This window comes from Triticum urartu, chromosome 7A (assembly GCF_056163025.1).
Source record: "Triticum urartu cultivar PI428250 chromosome 7A, HENAU_Tu73, whole genome shotgun sequence".
Lineage (NCBI taxonomy): Eukaryota > Viridiplantae > Streptophyta > Magnoliopsida > Poales > Poaceae > Triticum > Triticum urartu.
In genome coordinates this window covers 204,800,116-204,813,347 of record NC_141879.1, presented here as the reverse complement: position 1 = coordinate 204,813,347, position 13,232 = coordinate 204,800,116, and the positions used below count along the sequence as shown (strand labels likewise).

The 13,232-nt window shown below is 42.7% G+C and overlaps 1 pseudogene; it reads right to left on the bottom strand.

Moving 5' to 3' along the window:
- Positions 1-11,770: 11,770 nt before the first annotated feature.
- On the bottom strand, positions 11,771-12,894 carry LOC125518648 (senescence-specific cysteine protease SAG39 pseudogene; annotated as a pseudogene).
- Positions 12,895-13,232: the final 338 nt, after the last annotated feature.

The window sequence follows — 13,232 nt, the reverse complement described above, 5'->3', positions numbered from 1 at the left end:
ACTGTTGCAAACCAATTCATATTTTGTTTTTTCATTATATCTACTGTAGTATAACTTTTCCATGGCTTAATCCACTGATATAATTCGATAGTTTCATCAAAACAAGCAAACTATGCATCAAAAACAGAATATGTCTAAAACAGAACAGTCTGTGATAATGTGAACATTCACCATACTTCTGATACTTGAAAAATTCTGCCAAAATTAGTAAAAATAAACAATTTGTATAGAAATACAGTGCAAAAATAATCAGAACCGTTTGACGTTCCAGTAAAAAATGTAAAATCGTGCACTACAGCCAAAGTTTCTGTCCTGCACCATACAAACCAACAAGCAAAGTAAACATCCTAAAGGCAAACCTTGGAACATTATTTTTATAATACAATGGAATTGTACAAGGGGATAATTATTTTTGTTGAAAAGTTTCTGTAATCAAGATTCACAAAGTTTCCTTGAGCATGAACAAAGTTCAAGGCTAGCTCCCACTTCAACAATGCTTGTCTCTCTCACTTTCACTTTCCTTTTTGAAAAAGTTTTGGGTTCCCCTCTTTATTTTTCTTGTTTTCAAACTATATGAAAGCATTAAACAGAAATAAATGACTCTCTAAAACTTCCGGGTTGTCTCCCTCGCAGCGCTTTCTTTAAAGCCATTAAGCTAGGCATATAGTGCTCAAGTAATGGATCCACCCGGATCCCAAGGTATATCAAAGCCAATTTTAATTAACAATGATTTTTAATTTAGTGGTGAGCAAAAAGTAACATATATCATGTAATGACAAAGTCTAACTCTCTTCCTATGCATCGGCATGTCATAAAAGAACAATTCATGCACACACAGTAAAGGCCAACGCATACTATAAACAGTTTCTTGCAATTTTACCATGTTGGAAACATAGAGAGGTGGAGATATAGTTCCTCTCTCATAATAATTGCAAGTAGAAGCAGCAAGCACATGCATATTATATTCATCAAAATCATCATGTGTAATGGTAAAAGGCAACCCATCAATATAATCCTTAATAAGTGCAAACTTCTCTGATATAGTGTAGTTGGGAGAATTCAAAAAGATAATAGGACTATCATGCGTGGGTGCAATAGAAACAATTTCATGTTTAATATAAGGAACTATAGCAAGTTCATCTCCATAAAAATAATTCATATTGGCATCTTGGCCACAAGCATAGCAAGCATCATCAAAAAGGGATATTTCAAGAGAATCAAAGGGATCATAGCGATTATCATAGCAATCATCCTTAAGCACGAAGGGAATTTAAACAATGTATGAGTTGAAGAGTTACTGTCATTAGAAGGTGGGCACGGGTAGCTAATCCACTCTTCCTCGTTTTGTTCTTCGCTCTCCTCATCATCTTTTTCATCCAATGAGCTCACAATGTCATCAGTTTCTTCTTCCATAGATTCCTGCAAAATATTAGTCTTGTCTTGGACAGCGGAGACTTTCTCAATAAACGCATCAATATTTGAATTATATTCATAATTCTCATAGCAATATTTCAATATAGCAAAATTTTCAGGCCTATAAATATCATCATCAAAAGCTTCATACTTTTCAAACAAAGATTCAATTTCATAAGCACCCTTAAAAGCAACAAATTCTTCAATTTGTTCAACATCATAGTAATCATATATACCATTAGCATAAGAAGCCAAGGTTTTATCATCATTAAATTTGCATGAAAATGGAAGGTGTGGACCCTTCATCCTAGAGCAACAAGTATAATCATATCTCAAGCATAGTTGCCTAGCATACCACTTCAACATATAAATTTGATCCCATAATAGTTTCCCTTTTTGAGTTAAGCAATAATCCCTAAAGTATTCACGTTGATCCAACGTGTCTCCCATTACCAGATTGAATGGGGTTTTCTCTGGATTATCAAAGTAGTACATAATATCTGTCACATAACGAGCATCGAGGGTTTTAGGAGGTTCCTCATCTCCATGAGCAGCAAGTACACCTAATTTTTTTGGTATTTCGTGTTCCATATCCATAACTAAAGATAAAGAACAACTAAGAACAGCAAATAAAAATTACTTAGTGATAAAGCAAACAAGCACACACGAGAATATTCACCCCACGCTATTGCTCCCCGGCAACGGCGCCATAAAAAGGTCTTGATAACCCACAAGTATAGGGGATCAATTGTAGCCTCTTTCGATAAGTAAGAGTGTCGAACCCAATGAGGAGCTAAAGGTAGAACAAATATTCCCTCAAGTTCTATCGACCACCGATACAACTCTACGCACGCTTGACGTTCGCTTTACCTAGAACAATTATGAAACTAGAAGTACTTTGTAGGTGTTGTTGGATAGGTTTGAAAGTTAATAAAGAGCGCATAAATAAAAAGTAGGGGCTGTTTAGATAAAGACACAACTAAATTAGTTTTAATAAAGAGCTCTTTGTTACGAGAAAGTTATTTGTCCCTAGGCAATCGATAACTAGACCGGTAATCATTATTGCAATTTTATTCGAGGGAGAGGCATAACCTAACATACTTTCTCTACTTGGATCATATGCACTTATGATTGGAACTCTAGCAAGTATCCGCAACTACTAAAGATCATTAAGGTAAAACCCAACATAGCATTAAAGTATCAAGTCCTCTTTATCCCATACGCAAACAACCTACTTACTCGGGTATGTGCTTCTGTCACTCACGCCACCCACCATAAGCAAATCACGAACATATTGCAAACCCTACAGCGGGAATCCCTCACGCTTGCACGACACGGAGAGCACCATAGGACAACACCAATAATAAAACATGCAACTCAAACCAATCACGATCATCAAATAACCCATAGGACAAAACGGATCTACTCAAACATCATAGGATAGCCATACATCATTGGGAAATAATATATAGCATTGAGCACCATGTTCAAGTAGAGATTACAGCGGGTAAGAGAGAGGTTACACCGCTGCATATACGGGGGAAGAGTTGGTGATGATGGCGGTGAAGTTGTTGATGAAGATTGCGGTGATGATGATGGCCCTCGGTAGCACTCCGGCGCCACCGGAAGCGAGGAGGAGAGAGCCCCCCTCATTCTTCTTCTTCCTTGACCTTCTCCCTAGATGGGAGAAGGGTTTCCCCTCTGGTCCTTGGTCCCCATGGAGTGGGAGGGGCGAGAGCCCCTCCGAGATTGGATCTGTCTCTCTGTCTCTCTCTGTTTCTGCGTTCTGTCTGGCTGCCCTTTCACCGTTTCGTATATATATGGAGATCCGTAACTCCGATTGGACTAAAATCTTCACCGTGATTTTTTTCCTAAAAAATAGCTTTCTTGCGGCCGAAGAAGGGCATCAACCGCCTTATGGGGAGCCCACGAGGGTCAGGGGCACGCCCCCTGCCTCGTGCCTCCCTCGGGCACCGTCTTGCGTGGATTTTTCTTCTGGAATTCTCTAAATATTCCAAAAATATTCTCTGTCCGTTTTTATCCCGTTTGGATTCCGTTTTATATGGGGTTTCTGCGAAACATAAAACATGCAACAAACAGGAACTGGCACTGGGCACTGGATCAATATGTTAGTCCCAAAAATAGTATAAAAAGTTGCTAAAAGTATATGAAAGTTGAATAATATTGGCATGGAACAACCAAAAATTATAGATACGACGGAGACTTATCAATAAGCTAACACACTTTCTCTTCTTGGATCATATGCACTTATGATTGGAACTCTAGCAAGCATCCGCAACTACTAAAGATCATTAAGGTAAAACCCAACCATAGCATTAAAGTATCAATTCCTCTTTATTCCCATACGCAAACAACCTACTTACTCGGGTCTGTGCTTCTGTCACTCACGCCAGCCACCATAAGAAAATCATGAACATATTGCAAACCCTACAGCAGGGATCCCTCATGCTTGCGCGACACGGAGAGCACCATAGGACAGCACCAATAATAAAACATGCAACTGAAACCAATCACGATCATCAATTAACCCATAGGACAAAACGGATCAACTCAAACATCATAGGATAGCCATACATCATTGGGAAATAATATATAGCATTGAGCACCAGGGTTAAGTAGAGATTACAGCGGGTAAAAGAGGGGTTACACCGCTGCATAGAGGAGGAGAGAGTTGGTGATGAAGGCGATGAAGTTTTTGGTGTAGATCGTTGTCGCGATGATGGCCCCGGCGGCGTTCCGGCGCCACCGGGATAGAGGGGGAGAGAGCCCCCCTTCTTCTTCTTCTTCTTCCTTGACCTTCTCCCTAGATGGGAGAAGGGTTTCCCCTCTGGTCCTTGGTCTCCATGGCATGGGAGGGGCGAGATCCCCTTCGAGATTGGATCTGTCTCTCTGTCTCTCTTTGTTTCTGCGCTCCCTGATTCTGCCCTTTCACTGTTTCTTATATTCCCAGAGATCCATAACTCTGATTGGATTGAAATTTGAACATGTTTTTTATCCGGATATTAGCTTTCTTGCGGCGAAAGAAGGGCACCAACTTCCTTACAGGGTGTCCACGAGGGTAAGGGGCGCGCCCCCTGCCTCGTTGCCCCCTCAGGCATCGTCTCGCGTTGATTACACTTCCCAAAATTCACATATATTCCAAAAAAAATCTTCGTTAGTTTTTATTCCGTTTGGACTCCATTTGATATGGATTTTCATTGAAACAAAAAACATGCAACAAACAGGAACTGGCACTAGGCACTGGATCAATATGTTAGTCCCATAAATAGTATAAAAAGTTGCCAAAAGTATATGAAAGTTGTATAATATTGGCATGGAACAATCAAAAATTATAGATATGATAGAGACGTATCACTTAAGAAACGAAGAATGAATGCAAGGTGCGCATTCAGAAGATAGAAAGGAGATGGGCACGGGAATGGAGGGATTACATATATGTAACTCCTAAATACATGAAGAAATTCGCATTGCACCCTCCTTGCCCAAGACCTCCGTTCGCACCAGTTCAGATTGTTAATCCCACTAGACTCAAGCGCGGTGAGGACTATTCTGATGAATGGGCCAAGCGGCAAGCCAAGTTGGCCAAAGTGGCCAAGGAAGCCGTGAGGAAATTCAACAAAGACTCTGCTGTTGCTGCTGCTGCTGCTGAGGCCTCTGCTAGCAAGCCTAAGAAGGCTATGCCCAAGAAACGTGCACACAAGCCCAGTGCCTCTGCTTCAATGCCCTCACAACCAAGCTCCTCAGCAATGCCCTCATGGCCCATCTCTTCAAAGCCCTCACGGCAAATTCCTCAAGCAGCTCCAGTCCCTTCTGCTGCAACAGCTTCAGCTGCTCCTACAAAGTCCTCAGCCCCTATGCACCTCGCCTCGTGCCAAAGGACCACTGGCATCTCAATTGCTTCAGGAGCATCTGCAAGTTCCTCAGCTCCTCTTCAGTCCTCAAATGGCCCTACTTTGCTGAAGACAAAGGCCACTGCTAGACGAGGCACAAGGCCAAGTCCTCACAAGAAGCAGGTCGCCTTCCATGTACCGTCTAGTGAAGACGAGGCTGATGATGAAGAATTAGAAGAAATCATCAGAGACAGACAACAACGGGCCGCTGGAGCCAAAGGCACCAACGTGCCTCTTCTGTTGGATCCCAAGTTGATCCTAGACTTCATTGACCTCTGGCACAAGGACCCAAACACTCCTATGCCTGACTTCAATCTCACACCTGGCCAAAGTCATATGCTGACCGCCTTCATAGGCGAAGAAAAATGGAAGTTTGAGAAGGCCAGGCAGCTGAAGAAAGCTCAGTACAAGAAGGAGCGTTTTATGAAGAAGCATGTAGTCACAATGACAACTGATGAACTTTTGGCCATGCAAGCTAAGATCAAAACACTCAGTGATGAATTTGACGAATATCGTGCAGATTGGCTAGGAGCCAAAGTCAGATTCGTCAAGATGGCGAAGGGATTCACCTCCAATGTTGCAGCCTCAACGCAACGTGAAATTCCACAGGCTGAAGCATCTGCTCAGCCTAATGAAGAGCATGTCAGCACCGCTAATGAAAATTAGGCTGCTAAAGAAACTAAAAGCACTAGGGCTGATGAAGACATTCCAGCCGCTGAAGAAACTGCCAGCGCAACCTCTAGTGTTGCGCCTGAAGAACAAGCCAGGCCTGTTGAAGCATTTGCTACAGCGCCTGAAGAGATTGACCAAGCCAGGACAAGTGCATCAGTTGTGCCTGAAGAAACTGAACCAATTTCCTCTGCTCCTCCTGCACCAACAACAAGCATCAACCTTCCTTCTGCATCAGAAGTGAAGAAAATCAAGGCTACAGAGCGAGCAACTGTGAAGAAAAGGAAAGCATCTGCTTCCTCAGAGTCTTCCACTCCAAAGAATGCGAAGACTTTGACAAGCTCCTATGAAAATCCCATAGATGTTGTTCCTCTGTCAAGCATGCCATCAAAGGAGATTGTTCCTTTTGGTGAGGAATATGTGGTTCCCAATGAATCAGATGAAGAAGATCCTTCTGCTGCTTCGTCAGAGCAGTTGGATGAAGAAATTAAAGTTGATGACATCCCTTCAACCCCACTAGTATCCTCGCCCATGCCTCAGTTCACTGCTAAAGAGGCTGGCGTTGAAGAAATATATGAGGAAGATGAAGACGTGGACATTGGGTGCACCACTCCAATTCTGAATGATGACTACTGGGAAGGTCATCACCCCAATTCACTACTGTTCACACCTCTGCAACAGATTCCTCAGTCCCCTGTCTAGACCGAAGAAATTCACACGGGATCTGAAGACACCAGGCATCTCTCCTCACTATACCTGAAGAAATTCCAGCCACTAGCGCTGATGAAAATGTTGCTGTTGAGATGGAGACCAAGGCTACTAAAGAAATTCCCACTAAAATTCCTTAGCCTGTGGCTTAAGATACTGTGATGGCAACTACTGCAAATCTTCAGCCCAAGCCTCAGAATCCTCACTCCAAGAAGCAGAAGTTCAAAGCTGATGACTTCTTTGGTGAGCACATATTCTTCACGGATTATAATCCATATGACTCTGCAAGACTCAGACGCAAGCGCTTCTGGACAGGAAGCCAAATGAATTTATATTCTTCACTACTATTCGATAAGGACAAGATCTTTGACCATGAGCAAATTCCTCATGTGGACATGGAGTCGCTGCCCTGCTTCACCCCAATCCTAAGTGTTCTTCATGATGCTGGGCTGCTCAACCTCTGCACCGACATCTGCGACTGGAATGAAGAACTCATTCTTTAGTTCTATGCCACATTGCACATCACTGGCAATGTTGAAGACGTCAATTCATGGGTATTGGACTGATGACTGAAAATACTCACTACAAAGCACCGGCCTCTGAATTGCTTCACGACGTCCCAGTCAGTCAACGCACTGAAGGTGCAAGGTGCGTCTATGATGAACCTGAACTTTCAAATCATCTGATGGAAGTATTGATGAAGCCATTGAAGCTAGGCCAAGCTCTAAGGACCCAATTCCTCGTCAAGGAACTGCTTTATGTGCCAAGGACAATATACAAGATAATGACCAAAACCCTCAGTCCAATTAAGGGCCACAACTCTGATGATAAAGAATTTGTTGACATCATGAAGAATCTGCTTTTCAACATCATCCATGGTATTCCTATCAACTACCATGATTTCTTCATGAGGACTTTGGACAATGTCGCTCTTTCACCGTTTGAATTGAAGCCTTACGCTCCCTAGATCATGAGATTCATCAAATCAAGGTCTTCAATAAACTACAAGGCTGATTTGCAAAACCATGTCAGCTACTTGCCCCCAATTTAAGCCCTCAAACGGACTATTTCCTCAGTTGATGGGAAGGGCAAGGCTGCTGTCATCGATGAAGGCACTCGTCCATTGGATGGACAGTTCCGCAAAGCTGCATCCTACTCCACCAATGATGACTCTGCCACGCATGACACTACCGCGAATGCTTCAAAGCAAATCCCTCAAGACACTGCTCCCAGGGTGATGACTGATCGTGAGCTTCTCCTTAGTCTTCATCAGAAGGTTGATCGCAACCACAAGTGGGTCAAGCGTCAGTTTGGTGCTATTCTTCAGAACATGACAATCACTCAAAACACTGTGAAGAAGAATCACTATTATCTGCATGAAGTCTTTGACCGCACCTGGGCTATTCTGTCTAACCTCTATAGTGCTGAAGATCTCAAGAAGTTGGAATTTCAACAGGACTTTGACTGGGCACAACCACCTTCGAAGAAATTCAAGAAGGTCAAAGTTCCTCAGCTTGTGGCCAGTTCATATTCTTCATCGCGCGAGACTGATGAGCATGAATACTTGAACGACACTGTGGCAGGACCTAGTCCAACGGATTACCCCAACAACGCTGGCGCTCCTCCATCGACTTCATAATGATATTCTTTAGGGGTGTTAGTCCTTATTTTTCATCCCTTTTGGTCATTCGATGACAATGGGGGATAAATTTGAGATAGTCTTCAAGCGGGTCTTGTTATATGGGCATTTTTTGCTAAGTTACAACTCTCGTTCTTCTGAAGTATTTGTTGGATCGAGTTGTAAACTTAAGTCCGATGGTGGTCTGATACTTTTGCTATGTTCTTCTGCATGCTATTTCCTCATATAAGTTAATGCACGCATGTTGACTTACTTCAGCCATCATATTTCATCATGCATTTCAAATTCTTCATATCATATGTTAAATGCGTGTATGAACTACAAGATATAGGGGGAGATCTCCATGAGTCTATTCTACAATGTGCATTTGCTCTTCGAGGCAAATTCCTCACATATGCACATCTTCAGGGGGAGTTCTTCTATATCTTGCAATCAAATTCCTCAATATCAGTATTTACACTTCATATGTTTATCCCTGTTGAAAACTTAACCTATATTTTCATCAATCGCCAAAAAGGGGGAGATTTTAAGGGCATCTAGTGCCCCTTAATGATTTTGGTGTATTGAAGACTTATAGGTTAAGGGACTAATGCGTTTGTGAGTGTACACATGTCTATAAGTCTATGAGGAGTTTGGTATTTACAGAGAAAGTCGCCCCTTAAAAATGAATGTCTTCAACTGAAGACTTTGAAAGTGAAGAAATTGGTGTGTTCCTGAAGACTTGATATTCATGCGAGGAATATGAAGCTTGAAGACTTCTGTTTTCGTAGTTTTGTTTTTATCTTTCTTGAGTCATAGGAAACACCGTACTATTAAAGAGGGTCGAGGTAAAACTAAGGAAAAGTTTCCAAGTGATGCTCATCTCAAAATCCTAGACCTACCAATCCTTTCGAGTGAAGCCATTGGAAATCTCATACAGTTCAGTCAATTTCTTCAGTGACAGAGACGAAGATCTTCAAGTCTCTGAGGAATTTGTTCTGACTGAGGAGTTAGGAATTCGCCAGTGCGAATTGCCTACAAGTGAGGAACATGATAGCCCCGAGGAATTTGATAGTCAAATTTCCGACCATTGCTGTGCTACGCGCCAGCTGTCCCAAAATATCTACCCACCTAACAGTCATATCATTGAAGGGTATTTATGTCTTATCATGTCGGGCTGCTCCCTAGGCTATAATAGCCGCCCCCTACAACCACTAGCTGGTTGGCTGCCTCCGCGAGAAACTGACACTTGTCATTGAGAGCATCCCATCCTCTGAGAACTTTGAGCGAAAATCATCAAGTGAGGAAAAAAACAAACCCAAACACCTACCAACCCAAAGTGATTGAGCATCACTAAAGATATTGTTCTTGTGTGGAACTAACGCTTGTTACCTTTGAGGATTGTGCATCCTCGAGACGGTTAGGCGTCATGGTCTAGAGCATCCAAGAGGAAATTGTGGATCGCGAGTGACCGAGTCTGTGAAGGTTTGGAAGTCGCCTGAAGACTTACCACAAGTGATTGGGCGAGGTTTGTGTGACCTTATCTCAAGGAGAATACGGTGAGGACTGTATGTCCGGGACTGTGTGTCCTCAGGTTTAAATACCTAGTCGCTCCAACCAGACATATGACTGTCACAACAGTTGGAACTGGTCTACCAAATCATCGTCTTCACCGAGCTACTGGTTCTAATTCCTCAATTCTTTCATTTCCTCATTCAGATACTGTTGTACTTGATCGTTACTGTTTGAAGACTTTGACTGAAGACTTTCTCAATTTCCTCAGTTCAATTTCTTTAGTCAGTTTGTCTTCAGCCTGCTTATCCTGTGTTTATGCTACTTGTACTCTGTGCTTGTCTTCATTTCATCATGATGACTATACTACTACTCTGTTATGCTTGCATCTGAGTACTTATTCCGCTGCTAAGTAGTTCGTTGCTTAGGAATTTCCTCACCCTAAAATTCCTTAGTGATGAATTTGTAAAAATTGCCTATTCACCCCCCTCTAGTCGATATAACGCACTTTCAGTAGGAGCAACACCAGTATTGCTGGCCTTGTAGGCCACGCCATGCAATCCCACACATTCGATCATCTATAAATGGAAGTCGCCGCCTCTTACCCTTACACTACCCATCGGAGCACCTAAAAACATGATCTAGATCGCTGCCTCCATCAACCTCAAATCCTTGATCCGCCGCTACCGCCGTCGGAGCCACGACCTATTGTTTCCCACTGATTACTTCCTTTACTAATCCAGAAATGGGGCGGGAAAGATTCTCTCCTATTTTCCCAGAGGTGACCCTAAGTTATCGAACCCATGGGAGGAAGACCCCCTTTAAGCTAGGGTCTCGAGCAAGCTTTTGTAACGAACAATGCCAGCTTTTGACCAGATCAAACTAAACAAACTGAACGGGAACTCTTATAATAAAAATAGGTATGGGTATGAGGTCTTAATGCTTACAACCATGCATTTATGTTTGGACCAAATATGATATTAATTTGCGCGCTGGAAGTCACCCATCGAGATGTGACAGTTATGAAACAAAGTGGGGATGTGTCCAAATTACGTCTTGACCAGCACATGTCCTGCATCAAGAGTCGGTTGTCCAACCGAAGGCCCTATCCGTCTCATGGGGTTGCCTCGATAATTAAGATTGTAATAATTAGACAAGAGCTTTCTGCGTTTAATGACTACACCTCTTGAATCCTTAGATATAGGATCCATGTTACCATGTTAAACCCTTCTGTCATTGGTGTTCAGAACAACACTTCACGGCCCCCCTGTCCTTAGCCTCTCCATGGCTCACTCTCCATGATCCTAGGTATCTGCAAGGATGAAGAACATAGACGAGACAAGAGACATCTCCGGAACAATTTTGTTGCACACATATGGGACATTAATTCAAAGCACTTCCATTGATCCCCACAACATATACAGAGGGTTGCAAGGCTCTTGCCTCAATCCATACCTTACCGACTACTCACACATGGAGATCAGACACGAATAACACGTCATAGAACACATCATGAAGGTAGATTGATTGGTAATATGTCTTACAATGGATGTCGTGTGTGACATGCATAATACCATGGAGAAGACGAACATGCTGAATTCCTTGTTTGCCACACGGAGAACTTGTAGGACAGTAAACTATGAGAAGCATACACACATGGATCACTTGCCACAACACATATTTTAATAGGCTCATCCCCAAGAGGACTATGAAATCAAATGTAGCAGCATAAAACCAAATACAACACGAAAAAAATAAATCATGACCATCATGTACATATTCAACATATTTACACAATATCCATGATGTATAAATTGCCAATACATAACTACGTATATTTTCACACAAATTGAAGACATATAAGAGAATCCCTAGAGACAAGGTGCATATGTTTATTTAATCTTCGTGTATGTACGTGGATGTGTGGCATTTGATGCTCTTACTGCGCAGTAGGGTAGGAAGGCTCCATGGCAAGACCACACATGCCTCTCTTGTCAGAAATGTCCTTCTCCATTCTTAAATACCCATTCTCTCCCCATGTTGTTCCCCATGAATTCTTCAACAACCAATATTTTGTGCCATCACTCGTCTTTCCGTAGCCAATAGCTGCAATGCCATGGTCTAGGTTAGTGCCGCAAGAACCAGTCATCACTCCACCTTTGTAAAATTGGAACGTCATGTCACCACCATCCACGGCTACCGAAATAGGTTGGTTCGCGATAGCCGCCATGAGGGCACCTTCATTGTTGGCCGGCACATCCTCGTAGCTCTTGATGGTGGCGGCATCTTTGGATCCACTCTTGCACTTTCCATCTTCTGCCGTATATGGGTAGCTAGACTCACCAGTAAGGCCACCGTTTGAAATGATGAACTTGAACGCATCGTCCATGAGCCCGCCCTCACAGCCCTGGTCCACACCGTGGACGTCACAATCTACCAACTCTTGTTCCGATAAAGAGATAAGCTTGCCAGTTTTTAGCTTGACGATGCCCTCGGTTGCAGCAACAGCAGAAAATGCCCAACAACAACCTGCAAATGATTGTATTGTGGGACATACATGATCACATAAAATTTTAACAAAAAATATCGAGATATATATGACAGACATCATTATACTATGTACTTACCACATTGACCCTGATCCTTGATGGGAGTGACCGCACCCTTCGTCCTCCAATCTACTGTTGCCGGAAGTGCATCCAAGCTCACGTTCTTGTACCTGAATCCCGTGGGAGCCCTCTCCAAGCTGGCTTTGTATCCTTTGTTAGCCTTTGTCATCTTAAACTCCTCGTTGGTGAGGTCAGCAAATTGATTGACGCCCAAAAAGAACTTGTGGTTCTCGGCGTTGAAGGACTCAATGAACTCGACATTGGCCTTGAACACCTTAAACTTCTGAGCCTTCTCAGTGGCATCCTTATACACACGGCCGTACTGGGCCATCCAACTCTCATGCCTTGCTACGCTAGACAAGTCATCACTGAGCTCGCGAGCTGCTAGAACTGAACTATAGAGGCAGAGGCAACCGAGGATGGCAAGGAGCAAAACCTTTAGTGGGATGGCCATGTTGACCAAATGATGTGTGTATTGCTAGCAACTAACTGTAGTATGCAGTATGTGTGTGGTTTTCTTTGGTTTAACAAATGGAACTAGGTGGCATATATAGTTACCTTTACGTAATTAAGTATTGGGGATAGTGAGATACGGTGCTTGCACGAAGTAGTGAGTAGAAAGAGGCTTCTGCGTAGCGGTAAAGTACTTCTGGTATAAAATTCTTGTTGCTTGTACGTGCGCTTGCTGCACATGTGAGAATGACCTGCCAACGTTTGATTATTTATCTGCTTTATTTAACTATAAGTTGAGTAGCTAATTTAGAGACAGCCATTACTTCTGGTCCATATTGT